This window comes from Arvicanthis niloticus, chromosome 6 (genome assembly GCF_011762505.2).
Source record: "Arvicanthis niloticus isolate mArvNil1 chromosome 6, mArvNil1.pat.X, whole genome shotgun sequence".
NCBI classification, from domain to species: domain Eukaryota; kingdom Metazoa; phylum Chordata; class Mammalia; order Rodentia; family Muridae; genus Arvicanthis; species Arvicanthis niloticus.
This window is the reverse complement of record NC_047663.1, coordinates 63,879,977-63,896,588: the sequence shown is the minus strand read 5'-3', so window position 1 is coordinate 63,896,588 and position 16,612 is coordinate 63,879,977. Positions and strand designations below refer to the sequence as shown.

The 16,612-nt window shown below is 46.3% G+C and overlaps 1 long non-coding RNA gene across 1 annotated transcript in view; it reads right to left on the bottom strand.

The window, feature by feature from the left end:
* Positions 1-313: 313 nt before the first annotated feature.
* The window catches only part of LOC143442800 (uncharacterized), an 81,177-nt gene continuing 64,878 nt past the window's right edge, over positions 314-16,612 (bottom strand). Inside the window, exons 3-4 of the long non-coding RNA XR_013111293.1 lie at positions 12,284-12,481; positions 314-1,862 (exon numbers count right to left, since the gene is read on the bottom strand). This is a non-coding gene — a long non-coding RNA (uncharacterized LOC143442800). The remainder of the gene's footprint in view (positions 1,863-12,283; positions 12,482-16,612) is intronic.

The following is a 16,612-nucleotide window of genomic DNA, read 5'->3' as shown; positions in this document are numbered from 1 at the left end:
CTTTGATGATAATGGACTGAACCTCTGAACCTGTAAGCCAGCCCAATATTTATATACAGTCTTTATAAGAGTTGTTGCCTTGGTCATGGTGTCTGTTCACAGCAGTAAAACCCTAACTAAGACACCCACCCTCTATGACAGCCTTCTTGCTAGTAAGGAAGAACTGAGTAGCTGCAACAGAGACCTACAGGAAGGCAAAAAAAAATCTGTTATCTGACCCCTTACATGCAAAGGTTGAAACCAGCTGAATTCTTCCTGCCTGCGATCCCAGCACCCAAGAGCCTGAGGCAGGAGGATTGCTTTGAGTTCAAGGTCAGCCTAGGTTAAATAGTGAGGTCCAAACTAGCCTGAGCTTTAGAGTAAGACCTTCTCTAACTAATAACTAAATAAAATTTGAAATAATACTTTCAGGTGTTTATTTATTCATTTATTTATTTATTTATCTTCAAGATAGGGTTTCCCTATGTAGCTCTGACTGCTCTGGAACTGGCTCTGTAGACTAGGCTGACTTCAAACTCAGAAACCCACCTGCTTCTGCCTCCTGAATGCTGGGAATCAAGGTGTATGCCCCCAGGCTCTGATTATTTTTTATTTGTGGTAATGTGGTCGGGATGGGATTTTTGTTTAATATATTTATTAATTTTCTAAAATTATGTGTATGTGTGTATGTTTGTGTATGCATATGGTAAGTGTAGGTACCCACAGGGGCCAGAAGAGGGTGTCAGATTCCCTGAAGCAGCTTGGGGCCACCCAATGTGGATGCTAAAGACAAAACCAACCTCTGCAAGGGCAGCAAGTGTTCTTAACTACTAAGTCATCTCTCCAGCCCCTGGATTTTTTGTTTTGTTTCTCTCTTTCTTTTCTTTCTCTTTCTTCTTTCTTTTTTTCTTTCTTTCTTTGTCAGTTATTTTGTCGGAGCCTTGCTATGCATCTCTGGCTGGCTTGATACTCACTATGCAGTCCAGGCCTGGAACTTGCAGATATCCTCCTGCCTCTGCCTCCTGATTACAGTCCTGTACCCCCATGCCTTGACCACTACATTTTAACCATAATAATTATAGTGCCTAACTCTGCTAAATGCCTTCTGTGCCATCTGTTACACAAAGGGCTTTCCAGATGTGTCTCCTTTAGTGATTGTGACAACTTCTGTGACACACACACTGTCGTTCCTCGGTTACCAAGCAGCACTACCAAATGGCACAGGCAAGATTCCTGAGCCTCAGATTCTACTTTTAGGAACTTTCCCACGAATTTCCCTTTCTGATTGGTTTGGTGGCTCGTGCTGTGAGAAATAGCTGTGAAGATTTTCTCCTTTGACTATTCCCAAATTCTGTTCAACAGCACAGCTCTCCCAGCCGTGAGAGCAAAATCTCTGCATGTGTAGAGGAGTGTCTCTGTTAGGTTTTTTTTCTTTTAATACAGGGCCTCATATAGCCAAGGACAACCTTGAACTGATCCTCCTGCATCCTACCTCCTGAGTTCAGGGCTTACAGGTGTGCACCATCACACCCTAGAGGCAGACATTCTTTTTTGCAGCCTACTTTTAATAAGGGTTCAACCTCTCCTCTAGCCCTTCATCTAGCAGAGGGAGTGGAAGAGAAAAGTTATTTGGATGGGGGGAAGTGGACCTGTTCATCAATAGTTCTTTGATCTTGGGCAGCAGTTCAGTCCCATAGCAAACCCCAGATTCGGTTCAGCAGCTGCAGGCCAGTCCTCTAGGCAGTCAGACACCAGGCACAACCAGCAGCTACAGTCCAGTCCTTTTGGCAAGCAGACACCAGGCAGCTGTAGTGAACCTCACGAGCAGTTCTTGAGCAAGCTTCTCTCAGTGGCAGCGTTATCACAAATTGAGCTCGACAACGCTATATAAGGCAAACCAATACATTCATGTTGTTAGAGAAGAATAGTGAGGGGAAGCAAATCAAACCAAACCAATGCTCAGTGCTTGTCTCCCACCGTCTGTGGGATCATATTTATACTCCTTCATCAAGTGTCCTTTCACGTGTCTGCTATAACCAAATATCCTTTCACCTGTGTGTCTGCTTCAGGAAAACAATCTTTCCCGTGTTTGCTTTAGCAAGACATCCTTTCACCTGTGTGCCCTAGCAAACCATCATTTGACATAACTAACTTTCTGAAACACTGGAAGTTTCCACTTCGATACCCAGTTTATACGGTGCTAAGAAGTAAGCCCAGGGCTCCGTGCATGCCAGGCAGACAGTCTACAGCTGAGCTACAACCTCAGCCCCACACAAGACTGCCTTGTTCACATTTGACTGCTTTTCACAGCGTTTACTTCTGCAGTTGCCTGTGACAGAGGCAAACAATCCCTGCTCTCCCTTTATGGCAATTGCCTTTCAAAATTAATTTATTTAGGAATAAAAAATGGAATTGATTCAAGTATTAAGAAAACCAGGATAATAACAGAGCAGACGGTGTGCAAGTGTGGCACAAAGCAAACAACGGTGGAGCAGAAATGCAAAGGAAAAAAACGCCCTGAGTGCAACACACACACACTCGACACACTCACACACTCGACACACACACACATACTAGACGCCACACACACCACACACACACATACTACACACCACACACACATACTACATACCACACACACATACACACCATACACACCACACATCACACATACCACACACAGTACCTATACACACACACCACACACACACACTACAGACATGCCACACACACATGCCACACATACACACACCACACACACGCATCATACGTACACACCATACACACTACACATCACACACACAATACACACCACACACATGCACACGCACACACGCACACACACGCACGCACGCGCGCACACACACACCACCTCCAAAAAGTCTCAGGTCTTACCCTACTCCCAGCTGTAGATTCACTGAGCTCAGGTCCCTCTCTTGAGAGAGTTTAGATGAAATCATTTCTAACATTCAGTGGCATCTAGTTGTTTTTTTTCAGGCTTGGAATTCACCAGATTTTGACTCAAGCTAGGATTCAGTTAGACTTGCTAGAGCTGTCCTTTCTAAGGACCAACAACCCTACCCCATGCCTTTCCCTCCTTGATGAGCTGACACATCCCCTCCTTGGCTGCAGCAGGAGTTGGTAAGAGGATGAGCTCTCTCAGGTACTTAATTAGCACTTTCTGCCTTTAAATCAAACAGGACCAGGTTGGCCCAGGACATTTACCAGGAGAAAAACATGTTCCTTGACATTTCCTCGTTCACAGATATTGTACAGGAGGCTCTGAGAGTTCCTCTCTCATCAGAGGACCCTATTTGCTCACCCAGAGACAACCATGCCCACAGCTCACTGCAGCTGGAAGTGGGGATAGGAGGGGCCGTGAAGGAGGGATTTTATCGCCAAACATAAGAAGCAGACTTGCAAATGGAGTGGGAAAACAACCTGAGGGCTGGAAAGATGGTTCAGTCCATAAAGTGCTTTCCCTGCAAACACAAGGCCTGAGTACAGTCCCCAGAATCCAAGTGGAAAAAAAAAAAAAAAAAAGCCAGGCTTGGTGGCATGCATTTATAGGAGGTAGAGACATGCAGACCCCTGGGGTTCACTGGCCAGCTAGCTTTGCCCTCTTGTCAAGTTCCAGGCCAGTAAGAGAACCTGTCTCAACAAACATAAGGTAGACAACTCCTGAGGAACAACACTGGAGGTTGTTCTCTGTCCTGCACACACAAATAAGCCTATATACACACACACTTGCATACACACTCATACACACACACACACACACACACACACACACACACTTGCATACACACTCGAACATACCACCTGACCAGAAGTGATGAGGGAAAAGTTTTCTGTTGCCTTTAGAGTCGCCTGAGCAGTGGGGGGCACCTAGGACCCAGCAGGAGCTGCAACCAGGGTACCAGCAACAGTCCTAAGAAGATAATCAACAGCACTTATTTCATTAATCTCATTACTCCTCATACTGACCACAGCTGCTAAAACAGTGGGTCATGTCTCCTTGTGGAGTCATACAACTGACTGTGATAGTTGTGAGAAAAGAAAAAAAAAAATGGTATAGACTTCTGGATATATAACAACCAAAAACTAATTCGAAACCAAACATGTTAGGCAAAACACCTTACAGACATAAAATAAAAATGAAGGTTAAGACACACAGCAGTGCATTCATGACATCTGTGGCAGTGCCTGTCTGTGTTTGTAATCTGTGATGTCACTGCAGCCTTGGGGCTGGAACACACGACCCAGGCCCTCTGCAGCTCACTTGCCTTCAGCCGCTGGATACTAAGGAACACTGCCTGACTGACCTCAGCCCAGACTCAAGGCTGCGTTATGTTCCAAGTCTCCTAAAGGCTTCCTCTCCATGCCAAGTTTTCAGTTCCTGTAGAAACATCCTGATGGAATCAGGAAAACAAAGACGGTGTTTTCTGCCGTCATCCCTCAGCATGTATCAAATCAGTGTGTGTTTGGGATGTATTGTAGTAGAATGTTTGGTTTTAAAATTGCTGTTTGGGTTGTGACTTGAGCTTCATTAAAAAATCATTAAGTGAATGCTGGTTTGGGATTAAACAGGATTCCCAACTATTTCTGAAATGGCTTCTAAACACAGCTTCTGTCATTTGTACCATGTATCCTTGTGAGTCAGATGATAAAAAACAGATGATAAAAAACCAAAATACCTGCCAGCTCTGAAGAACAAACACACAGCCCAACATGAACTATGTAGGTAAGGATAAACAAGTTTATCCACCTCGTTAGTATGCAAATTTTATTTAGTCTGTAATCAATGATAAAAGTATACGAATACCAAAGAATTGTTTTAAAGTAAGTTTCTTGGACTGGTGAGATGGCTCAACAGTGAAAAGGCTGTTAACCTGAGCTCAGTCCCCAGGACACACACACACGCACATGCACACGCACACAAAACACAATGAATAATTTTTAATGTAAAAAATTAGGTTTCTGTACATTTTATCATTGTAACTGTCTGCTTGTATGCCTGTCTTATACACCTACGTAGTCTCAATTACGAAAGAGATTCACAGGCATTAAGAGTCACAAGTGGAAAGTCACCCTGGTTCATACGAAGGAGTCAGGACTGTTAGTTGTCTTAACTCGACTACAAGCTTGACAAGTGCAAGGGGCTCATTCCCTATTTTGTAAGAAAGAAGGTTGAGATTCAGGTAGGTAAGCTCACACAGCTAGGTAGAAATAGAGATGGGATTTGAACCCTGGTCTTGTCCCAGTTCATGAAGCTCCTGGAAAACAGGAGAGCTCAAAAAGAGAAGGACGGACCAGGAGCCTCAGCTTCCTTGGTAGCTGGGCTGTAGGTAGGTACTACTGAGGCAGATTGCTTCTTTATTGTTATAAAAACAAACCTGTGCCATTTATGTTTTTATTTTCTGTGCTTTTCCTTCATTCCTCCCTCCCTCCCTCCCTCACTCCTTCCCTTCCTTCCTTTCCCCCCAGGGCTGTGGATTGAACTCAGAACTTTATGAATACAAAACAGGCGCTCTACCACTGAACCACGGCCCCAGACACCATGCCATTCACTGGAATCACTTCTGTGACGGATCCTCGGCTGCACAGACACAGCCCTGACCCAACTAGGCCCTCCCTCACTTCTAGCTTCCTGCGGAGCTCATTTCCTTCTCCAAAAAAATAAGCCAGGAATAAAAATATTTGGATGACCGGAGGAACTGGGGTATGCAGAAAGGGTAGGTCCTCCTAGGGAGGCCTGTACACAGATCTACCGCCCTGTCAGTGGAGCTCCGTGAGATGGCAACCTTCCCTCACTGCTGGCGCTCCTCCCTAGACAGAAAAGAGAGGAAGCCGGCTCTGTGAAGCTTCTGCCAGGCAGCAAGGCACAGGAACCCCTCAGGCACTGGCTGCTTTCTCGCTCGCCTCCTTTCTTTTGAGCCTGATGTCTTTTTTATCCCACACCAAGGGGCTTAGTGTGTGCAATTCTCTTCATTAATTTGATCACAGAGGGCAGATCTAAGACACGATTCAAATAAATGAAAGGTTCTCCAGGAGCTACCCAAGTAGAAGCAGTCTCCTCTAAGCGTTCATTTGCTCCTCTGAATTCATTAGCCAGGGGTACACCGCATCGCCAACCAAGCACGTATGTGGTGCACGCACCCTGGAGAGCCCTCTGCACGCGACACCAGGTCACCTTCTGCCGCCGCAGTCAGCCAGACAAGTGTTGCATCTACTAACACTTTATCATGAATCTTACCGCCTGCCTGACAGCCTCTGCCCCTCAGATTAGATTTCAGGAACTAGACTGCGGTTTTCCTCTACCTGGAAAGACAGTTATAAGCGCAGGGGAGACTAGCCATCATTATAGGTAGCCTGACGAGAATGACAGCTGCAACAGAGCAGCTCCTGACTGCCTGCAATGAAGGAGGGTGGGCCACAGCTTGGATGGTGTAGTTATTTTTTTTTATTATGTGTAGATGTAGGTCAAAGGTTGTATTGATTAATATTCTGCTGCTGTGATACAATACCATGACCAAGGCAATTTATAGAAGAAGAATTTTATGCCTAAGTTCGAGACCAGCCTGGTCTACAGAGGGAGTTCCAGGACAGCCAGGGCTATACACAGAGAAACCCTATCTAAAAGAAAGAAAGAAAGAAAGAAAGAAAGAAAGAAAGAAAGAAAGAAAGAAAGAAAGAAAGAAAGAAAGAAAGAAAGAGAAAGAAAGAAGAAAGAAAGAAAGAAAGAAAGAAAGAAAGAAAGAAAGAGAAAGAAAGAAAGAAAGAAAGAAAGAAAGAAAGAAAGGGAGAGAGAAAAGGTTTATTCTGGCTTATAGTTCTAGGGGAATAGGAGTCCACTCTAGTGGAGAGGAATGGAACTGGAAGCAGCCATGGGGTCCAGAGCAGGAAATAGAAACTGAAAGCTCACATCCTCAATAGCAAACGTGAAGAAAGAGTGAATCAGGTGTAGCATGAGGCTTTTAATCTCAAAGCCCACATCCACTGACAAACTTCCTCCACCAAGGCCACACCTCCTAAACCTCCCCCAAACAGCGCCACCATCTGGGGACTAAGTATTCAAGTACCAAATCCTATGGAGGATGTTTCTCACTCAGACAACTGTAGAAGTCAGCGTTAGGTGGCATTCCTCAGGAGCATCCACTTTCTTTTTGAGACACAATCTCTTGCTGGCCTAGGGCCCAGCCAGTCTCTGAAACCCAGTGTTGGGATTGTAGACATCCAATGGCTGACCCTCTAATCAGTGCTTCAGAGTGACAGAGTTATGACTGGAATCCACTCTGCCCTGAGCTCCAGAGGATAGTGGCCCGAGTGTTTCCCTGAGTTGTTGGCAAAAGGGCTGAACAAAAGTCTCCGCCTCCCCAGGCAGGCCCCTCTCCTTTCTTCCTCTGACTCCTGATTTCCTGCAGTCTCTCAGAAGTGTCCTCACTCATCCAAGTCTTCATCTCTTCCCCCCCATAACTGCCATGAGGCAGGAGCATGGAAATGATAGTTTTTACTTAGTGGTATTACTAGAAGGAAAAAACTATGTGTTTGTTAAAGACTCCACACACCTGACTGACTAATAGACAACTGACTGACAGACTAACCAGAGTATCTGTGACTGTGGAGTATAGGAATGTTACAGGTTCAGAGGCAGATTATCTTGGGATATCTTTAATTCATATATATACTCCCCTGGGTCCCCTGGAGCTAGAATTACAGGTGGTTATAGGTCACCCAGAGTAAGTGCCAAACTCCAGCCCTCCACAATGTTAGTGTATACTCATAACAGCAGAGATATCTATCCAGCCCATTTAGACTCTTCAGAGCCATTTATAATCATGTTTTAAAACAGACCCCTACCTTCCACCAACCCAAAGGCTAAAGAGGCAGATAGTAGGCCTGCAGATAGTATCTGACGTCTACAGCAGGGGCCTCATTACTTTGTTAAAGTCACGTACCCAATGCCTCTACCAGTGCTTTTGAAGTCACTTAATATGTGGCTTCTTTGTTTTGACTCAAACCAAGATGCTGGTGACCATTGTTGAACACTACAGCTGGGTGCATGAATGATGATGCCTCACAGAAAGTAAGACCGCATCTGAACCTTCTGTCTGAGTGGTGACTCGACACTTCCCTGTCCCTGTATCACCTGGTTTCCTTGCCACTGAGACCAAATACCTGATAAGAGGCAACTTAAGGGAGGGAAGTGTGTTTGGGCTCATGATGGAAGACAGAGTCTGTCATGGCAGGGAAGCCTTGGTATCAGGAGCGTGAAGCAGTTCATCACATTCAATCTGCAATCAGGAATCAACAAGTAGACAGAAAGTAGGGGCAGCCTATGAAGTCTCAAGGCCCACCTCCAGTGACTCATTCCTTCTAAAGACTAGAAGAATTTTAATCCAGCAAAATAGCCGCTCTGGCAAGGGATCACATCCAAAGATGGTATAGGTCAGTGTGATCTGGCTGAAATGACACATCTTTATCCCTCTGGCTGGAATAAAGACACTCCCCCCCACCCCCCTTAGTACAGACCTTTAATCACAAACATTGAAGGTAAAGATGGTTTGTAGCAGCCATGTTTGAAAGTTACATCTAATTGAGGGGCAGACAAAGTAATGAATCAGAGAAAGAAAGCAGATGGGGAAGCACCTAGCATGATCTAAGAGGAATCTCTTCTCAGCAAGAAATGTCTTTCTTCAGACTTAACCTGCCTACAGCCAGTCATTATAGACTATATATGCCCTTCTCTCTCCAGCTTTCACTGCAGTGGACAGGAAAAAAAGAAAAGAAAAGAAAAGAAAAGAAAAGAAAAAAAAAAAAAGAAAAGAAAAAAAAGAAAAGAAACCTGTATCAGTTGCTTCCTTCAAGGCTGTAACAAAATGCCTGGTGAATGCAACATAAGAAAAGAAAGGTTTACTCTGGCTTAGAGTTTGAAGGTACAGTCAATCATGGTGGGGAAGTCCCAGGAGCAGGCGTAGGAAGCAGCTGGCCATGGTGCATCCAAAAGCAGGAAGCAGAGAGAGATGCACTCTGGAACTCAGCTCACATTCTGCTTCTTATCCAATCCAGGACGAAAGACCACAGAATGGTGCCATCCACATTCAGAATGGATTTTCCCACCTCAGTGAAACTTAGTTTCCTTTTTAAGAAGCCCTCACAGAGAGGCCCAGGGCTCTACATGATTCTAGATCCAGTCAAGTTAACAATGAAGATGGATAGACCCACGTTGGGGGGGGGGGGGCTGATTCCATGGAAAATGCTGAATGTAATCAGCAGATGCTTGCTGGTTCTCCGCTGCCCTGAGTTTTGCCTCAAGTACCATTGTCCTGGCACTATTATCTTATCTTATGCCTTCTGTACAATATGTATTAAATGAAGAAACAAAATCAAGGCTGGGGGACACAGCCCTGTCTTCTGCTATTGAACACACCGTCTGATTAATGAGTACTTTCTTTTTATCATCTTAGGATCTTTGAGCTGGGACCAACCCTAAAGGTCATCTGTTTCCAAACTTTCTTCTAGTCTTCTCAAATTAAAAACGACACAGACATGATATGTCCGTGTTGAATGTCCACAAGCACCACACTCCATATCTTATCTGAAATCTCTCCTACACACTCGACGTGAACCCTTGCCCCAGCCCTCTGTGATAGCACAGTTACATTCACCCCGTGCACACCTGATGCCTGGGGCTCAGGAGTTTCTATTGCTCGGCTGTGCAGTAAGCACAGAACAAAGTTTCTTCAGTTTGGGAACCCCAAGGCTCTGCCCACTGCTTTAAATTTTTACAATGGGTTGTCAATAATTTAAAAATGGAAGGCAAACATGAGAGTCAGCCAGATTTTCAGCTTTTCCTGGGGAGTCAGAAGACCTGGCCATTTTAGACTCTTACTCCTACATGGAAAGCAGGAAGTCTGTTGATGGGTCCTTTAGACACAAGCAGATCATGTCAGTAATTTGATTGGCTTTTCCAGTCTCCCTAATCACACTTGGAACCCAAAGATGTCACAGAAGTGTCACTGTCCTTGTGTCCTTGTAGGACAGAAGGTACCTTCAAGAGACACTTGAGCCCCTCCTTTTGCCTGTCATACAACTAAGGTAATGGACCCTAAGAAGTTTGAATACCTTCTAGGAGTCCCTCGGTAGGAGAAGAAAAAGGCTGAAGCCTGGCGCCAGCCAGAGTGGGAACATGTCCGGATCCCACAGTTCTGACAACTTGTCAGAGCCTAGAACCAACAATGGATAGAAGCACTTGCCTGAGTGAGCCCTGGACCCAATAGCTCTTTAATGTCACATCTTGTCATTGTTCCCTATTCTGGATCCTTCGTGCCCTGCCCCTTGCTGATAAGCTTGGCATTCCATGGCTCTACCCGTAGCCACCTGCTATATCTGTGGAAACAGACAAACAGATGATGGATGGTATCTGGGGCACCCACAAGTCCAGTAAGAACTAGGCTCAGCTGGTTAAAAGAAGACCTTCCCCACTGGTGATGGGAAGGTGGAGGTCTGGCTCTGTGAAATCTTTCCTTGTAGTATTCCAGAGAACAGAAGAAAATACTCCACAGAGCCTCTCGGGACAGCTGGCTCTAGAGCAGCCTACTGATGCCGCCTCACCTCCCACCTCTTCTGTCTTGCAATAGACATTCATTGGATGAAGAAGTGTGGTTATTAGTTCGTGCGGGACAAAGTCTAGAGTTGCTTGGTGTCTCTGTGGCTTTAGAGAGTCATATCCAGCACAACATGTAGAATTTACTTAGTTTAATGGGAATGACCCTCCTCCATAGGCTTCTATATTTAAATATTTGGTCCCAGTTGGTAGAACTGTTTGGGAAGAAGAGGTATGGCCTTGTTAGAAGAGATGTGTCACTGAGTGTGGGCTTTGAAGTTTCAAAAGCCTATGCCATGCCCAATCTTCCAGGCTCTGACAGCTGTCTGCAGATCGGGTTGTGAGCTCTCCATTACTGCTCTTGCACTATGCCTGCCTGCCTGCCACCATGTTCCCTGTCATGGTGATCATGGACTCACTCTCACAAACTGTAATCAAGGCTCCAATTAAATGCTTCTTTTATAAATTGCCTTAGTCACAGTATCTCTTCATAGCAATTACACAGTAACTATGACGGTATTCCATAATATCTGTTAGCCAGGGTTATAACTCAGCTGGTGGGGCTGGTGAAATGGCTTAGCAGTTAAGAGCACTGACTGCTCTTCCAGAGATCATGAGTTCAAATCCCAGCAACCACATGGTGGCTCACAACCATCCGTAATGAGATCTGATGCCCTCTTATGGAGTGTCTGAAGACAGCTACAGTATACTTACATATAATAAATAAATAAAAACCTTTGGGCCAGAGCAAGCAGGGCTGGACCAAGAGGGAGAAGGGAAGAAAAAAAAAAAAAAAAACTCAGCTAGCAGAGTAGCTTGCATGAAGCTCTGGGTTCAATTGCCAGCACCATATAATCCAGGCATGGTGGGAAATTGGGGCTGGGGAGACAGCTCATTCAGTAAAATATCTACCATGCAAGCATGGGGACCTGAGTTCTGATCCCAAGCACCTACCTAAAAGCTAGGTTCCATAGTGTATGTCTGTAATCCCAGCACTAGGACTTCTTAGGAGTTACAGGACAGCCAGTCTGGCTAAATTGGTGAGTTAGAATTCAAGGATAGCTTTGAACTTCTAATCTTTTTTTTTTTTTTTTTTTTGGTTTTTCGAGACAGGGTTTCTCTGTATAACCTTGGCTGACCTGAAACTCACTCTGTAGACCAGGCTGGCCTCGAACTCAGAAATCTGCCTGCCTCTGCTTCCCAAGTGCTGGGATAGAACTTCTAATCTTCCTGCCTGTATACTCATACATATGATAGAGAGAGGGGGGAGGGAGAGAGGGAGAGAGAGAGAGAGAAGGAGAGAGGGGAAGAGAGGAAAAAGAAATCATTGAAACTTCCCATGCTGGGAGGTCATTCCTGAGAACAGTCCATCTATGGTCTCCTGTGGTCACCAACCCACAGAATAGCCTATGTATGTGTGGGAGAGGGGAGCAAGAGGCAAAAGAGTGAGGCAGAACATTGTTTCTTGACAAAGGAGGACATGGCAGAACAGTTGAAGGGAAAGCCAAAGAAGTATTGACGGAGAGGAAATGAGGAAGGGCATTAGGATATTGGAGTTCTGTGAATGAAGACAGAGAGTGCTGGGCTGAAAGGATTGAGTAGGGGATGATAACCTGCGAGAAGGGAAGGCTACCTGCATGGATGGTTTGCCCATCCTCAGATTGCTCTTCCTATCTGACTGCTCTCAGCACCTCTTACCTCAGTTCTCAGATGCAGCAGAGCTGGAGGTGGATTTTCAGGTGTAAGGCGTCTGCCGGGCGCACTGCTCCTTGACATGTTAAGTGGTACTTGGCCTTTGGTGCCTGACATTTCCACAAATAAGAAAGTGACATGCTCAATGGGTGCTCAAGTGCTCCGTGGAGTGAGATCCGTGCTGAAGGTAGAGAAATTGGGTGCCTGATGAAGACAAAGGGGATGTCAGCAACAAAGCTCTCTCTTGCAGTTATCTTGGGGCTCTCCCACCCCGTGTTCCTGTTTAGAAAGCCACATGTTCACGAGGAAGGCAGAAAGTGAATCGGCATCAGATGATCAGAGGCAACGGTCACGAGGAGCCAGCTCACACTCTTAAAACTGAGGGTCTTCTGGGCCTGCCATGTTGGTGTAGAGGAGTTTCTGATGAGTTAAACCTTTCTTCCAAAAGTTGGGAGGAAATACGTGAGACTCGGAATGTGAATAAACAACATATGTTCTGGAACATTGAACCCTGCAAGAGTCAGGAGAGGCCCTGCCCCCCACACCTACCCCTATCCCCACCCAAGTCTTAAACAACTGCCTGGGGCGGGGGAAGGGACTCTGACCCTCAGAGCTGTGGGAGAGGAAATTCCCAGCATGCAAGCTGTGCAGAGAGCTCTAAGGTTGTAGCTTTCATTGCTTTTTACTCATATTGGAGTGAACGTTGCAGTGATGCAGCTGCTTTTGAACCAAGTAGAATCCTGAAAATAACCCCCCAATAAAATGCATTGGTTTACCGAATTGGACTTTGGTGTAGTTGTTACTTTGGTCCCTTGTGGGTTTCCTTTCTGGGGTGAGTAGGTGTGAATATATATCATATCTCCCCAGGAAAATTCTCTCACACTGCACATGTGGATTCAAGCTATGTCCCATAATAGAGGGCTCACTTGCTCAACTAGGGTGGCTTGGTTACAGGCAAGAGAGACAACCCATTACATCCATGGCTGGGGAGTTCAGAGATCTACAGAGAGAGCTGGTTCTATTTTTAAAAATCGTGTGTGTGTGTGTGTGTGTGTGTGTGTGTGTGTGTGACATCAACAGAGACAGGAGACAGAGAGAGAAAGAGAAAGAGGAAGGGAGAGAGAGAGAGAGAGAGAGAAGGGGAGGGGGAGGGGGGGAAGGGGAGGGGGAGGGGGGAGGAGGGAGGAGGGAGGAGGGAGGAGGGAGAGGGAGAGGGAGAGGGAGAGGGAGAGGGAGAGGGAGAGGGAGAGGGAGAGGGAGAGGGAGAGGGAGAGGGAGAGGGAGAGGGAGAGGGAGAGGGAGAGGGAGAGGGAGAGGGAGAGGGAGAGGGAGAGGGAGAGGGAGAGGAAGGGAGAAAATGGGCCCACATATGCCACAGTGTGTATGTGGAGGTCAAGGGACAACCTGAGTGTCAGTCCCCTCTTTCCACATCTTTTAAGACAGGATCTCTTGCTTGTTCGTTGCTGCATACAACAGGCCAGCTGGCCCACAGCTTCCAGAAGTCTGTCTCCACCTCTCATCTCTCAGAGTGTGGGGATCACAGAAACACCACCGGCACCCAGCTTTACAGGGGTTCCAAGGATCCAAACTCGGGTCCTCATGCCTGTGTGGCAAATGCTTTCCCCTCAAAACCATGTACCTACCACATGTGGCTCTTTTTAGGTCAATTCAAGCAGAATGCTGACTGTCCATGTCTAGAACCCATTCCTGGGCTTACTCACAGTGGCTAGCTGTCCTAGTTAGGGTTTTACTGCTGTGAACAGACACCATGACCAAGGCAACTCTTTTTATTTTTTAGTATATGTGCTGCTGAAGTGAGCACCCAAGGCAACTCTTATAAGAACAACATTTAATTATGGCTGGCTTACAGGTTCAGAGGTTCGAGTCAGGACATCTTGCCTGGTTCTGGAGATAATACTTCCTTCTGGTTCCTGACTGCGCCTAGAGCTGATCCTGTGCCACAGCTCTCCACACCCAAACACCACTGGTCTCCCAGGAATGCAGACATGCCTGTGAGCACAGGTAAGACCACCACTTCTGCTCAAATTCCTGGCCCAAGAGGGACCCGACCAGAGCCATCAGGACACAGGAACCAAGGAACAGGATCTTTCTGGTTTCCATCTGCACCCTGGAGCTGACCCTGTGCCCCAGCTCTCCACACCCAAATTTCTCCCGGAGAGGACTGGTCTCCCAGGAGTACTGACATACAGGCTTGCAGGAGGGACAAGCCACAGTCAGAGACAGCAAGACCAGTGAACACCAGAGATAACCAGATGGCAAGAGGCAAGGGCAAGAACATAAGCAACAGAAACCAAGGCTACTTGGCATCATCAGGACCCAGTTCTCCCACCACAGCCTGCCTTGGATACCCTAACACACTGGGAAAGCAAGACTCTGACTTAAAATCACATCTCATGATGATGATAGAGGACTTTAAGAAGGACAGGTTCAGAGGTTCAGTCCATTATCTTCAAGGTGGGAGCATGATAGCATCCAGGCAGGCATGGTGCAGGAGAAGCTGAGAGTTCTATATCTTCATCTGAAGACTGCTAGCAGAATACTGGCTTCCAGGAAGCTAGGATGAGGGTCTTAAAGCCCACCCCCACAGTGACACATTTCCTCCAACAAGGCCACACCTTCTAATAGTGCTACTCCCTGGGCAGAGCATAGACAAACCATAACAGTAGCCTAATAGTTTGACTGTGGGATCTGTGTCATCAGGAAAGCCCCAGACAAAACCTTACCTCTTGTACTCAGTCAAACCATTTATCTTTGTTTTATTAATTACATGTATTTATTTTGAAGGGGATATCCATGTGCCATGGTGGGTGGGGTCATAAGTCAGAGGCCAGGCTGCAAGAGTTTGCCTTCCACTATGTGGGTTCTGGGGATCAAACTCAGGTTATCAGCTTTGGCAGCAAGCGTCCTGGCCTGCTGAGCCGTCTCACAGGCCTGCCATCTGTCTTTTAAGTTGTACCCTTCCTTAGCTACAACACAGAGAAAATAACACTGGCTGCCATACTGAGTGATACCGAGAAGTGCTTGAGAAAGTGTGCACTGAGGACATTGTGGTGTCTGGCGCACAGCCAGTGTATAACAGTGACAACCACTAAATAGAACGAGTTCAGATTCTGCTGTCTGTCTGCCATCCTAGCTGAGCATTCGAAAGTGGTACTTACCATCTGGACCCTGACTGTCCACCTGGTTGTGCATGGATCCTAAAGGCTTAAGGAAAGCCAAGATAAACAACGCTTCCCAGAAGACATACTGCTGGAAGGAAGGGACTTGGGCTGGTCAGAGATCTCCTCTCTTTACCAACACTTACATACTGGGACCCCAGCCCTAGACCCTGAGTGTATGCAGCACAGCTTTTTGGCAAAGTCGAAATTTTTATAAGAAAACTACTTGTCAGCACTTTGGACAGCATCCCAAGAATTCCGCAGCGCCAGAAAAGCAGGGTGGGGGAGGGGTGGGGTTGGGGAACGGATCCCAGGCTGTTAGAAGCTAAGAATTTAGCAAGAAATAATGCAAAAATTCCTCCTTAGTTTCTAACAGTTGGGGGAGATTGTACAGGAAAGGGACTAGTGCAAGCCAGCTAAGAATGAAAGCCACACATGTGGCTGTCATTCTCCTCTCCCACAGAAAGCCCACTGCTTGGTAAAAGTTTGGGTGAAACACCTCCCCCACCCCACCGCCCATCCCACCCCCGCCTGCCTCTTATCAGTCATACCATCCACTGTACCGAACTGGACTGCATGGAATCTGAACCTAGAGTCTTAACTGGAAGCCTAGGTAGGAACTTCCAGAGTCAGTCCACCAGCCTGCCAAATCATCCACCTGACCCATCTCAAGGATGTGGGACCTCACTGAGTCCAAACTAGGGTCAACAAAAACACAGTATCAGTTCTAGTCATCCTGCTTATGGACACCCACAAGCTCTCCACTGTTTTGTGCTTTGAAAAAACAGCTGATGCACATCATGTGTTTTTTCGGGGGCCCTCTTCTTTGGGGACCAAGCTTGATACCAGCAGAAATAATAGTTTGTGTTTCCACTGGGATCTGAAGGGGAAGACTGGAACACGAGTTAGGTAATGGAGACTCCAATGTGATCTCTAGTCATCCCTTGGCTGATTGGATGACTAGGACAAAGTGACTGGGGTACCTGTGAAAAAGCATGGTCTTGTCACTCATCTGAGCATGTCATATGTAAGGAGACATGCAGCCACTACATGTAAAGACAAGGAATAAAGATGTCCTGTGTGTGTGGTGAAGATCTCCTTAAGGACAAATGGGATTTGTGTGTGTGTGAAACTGAAACTCCTAAGGAAAGACAGG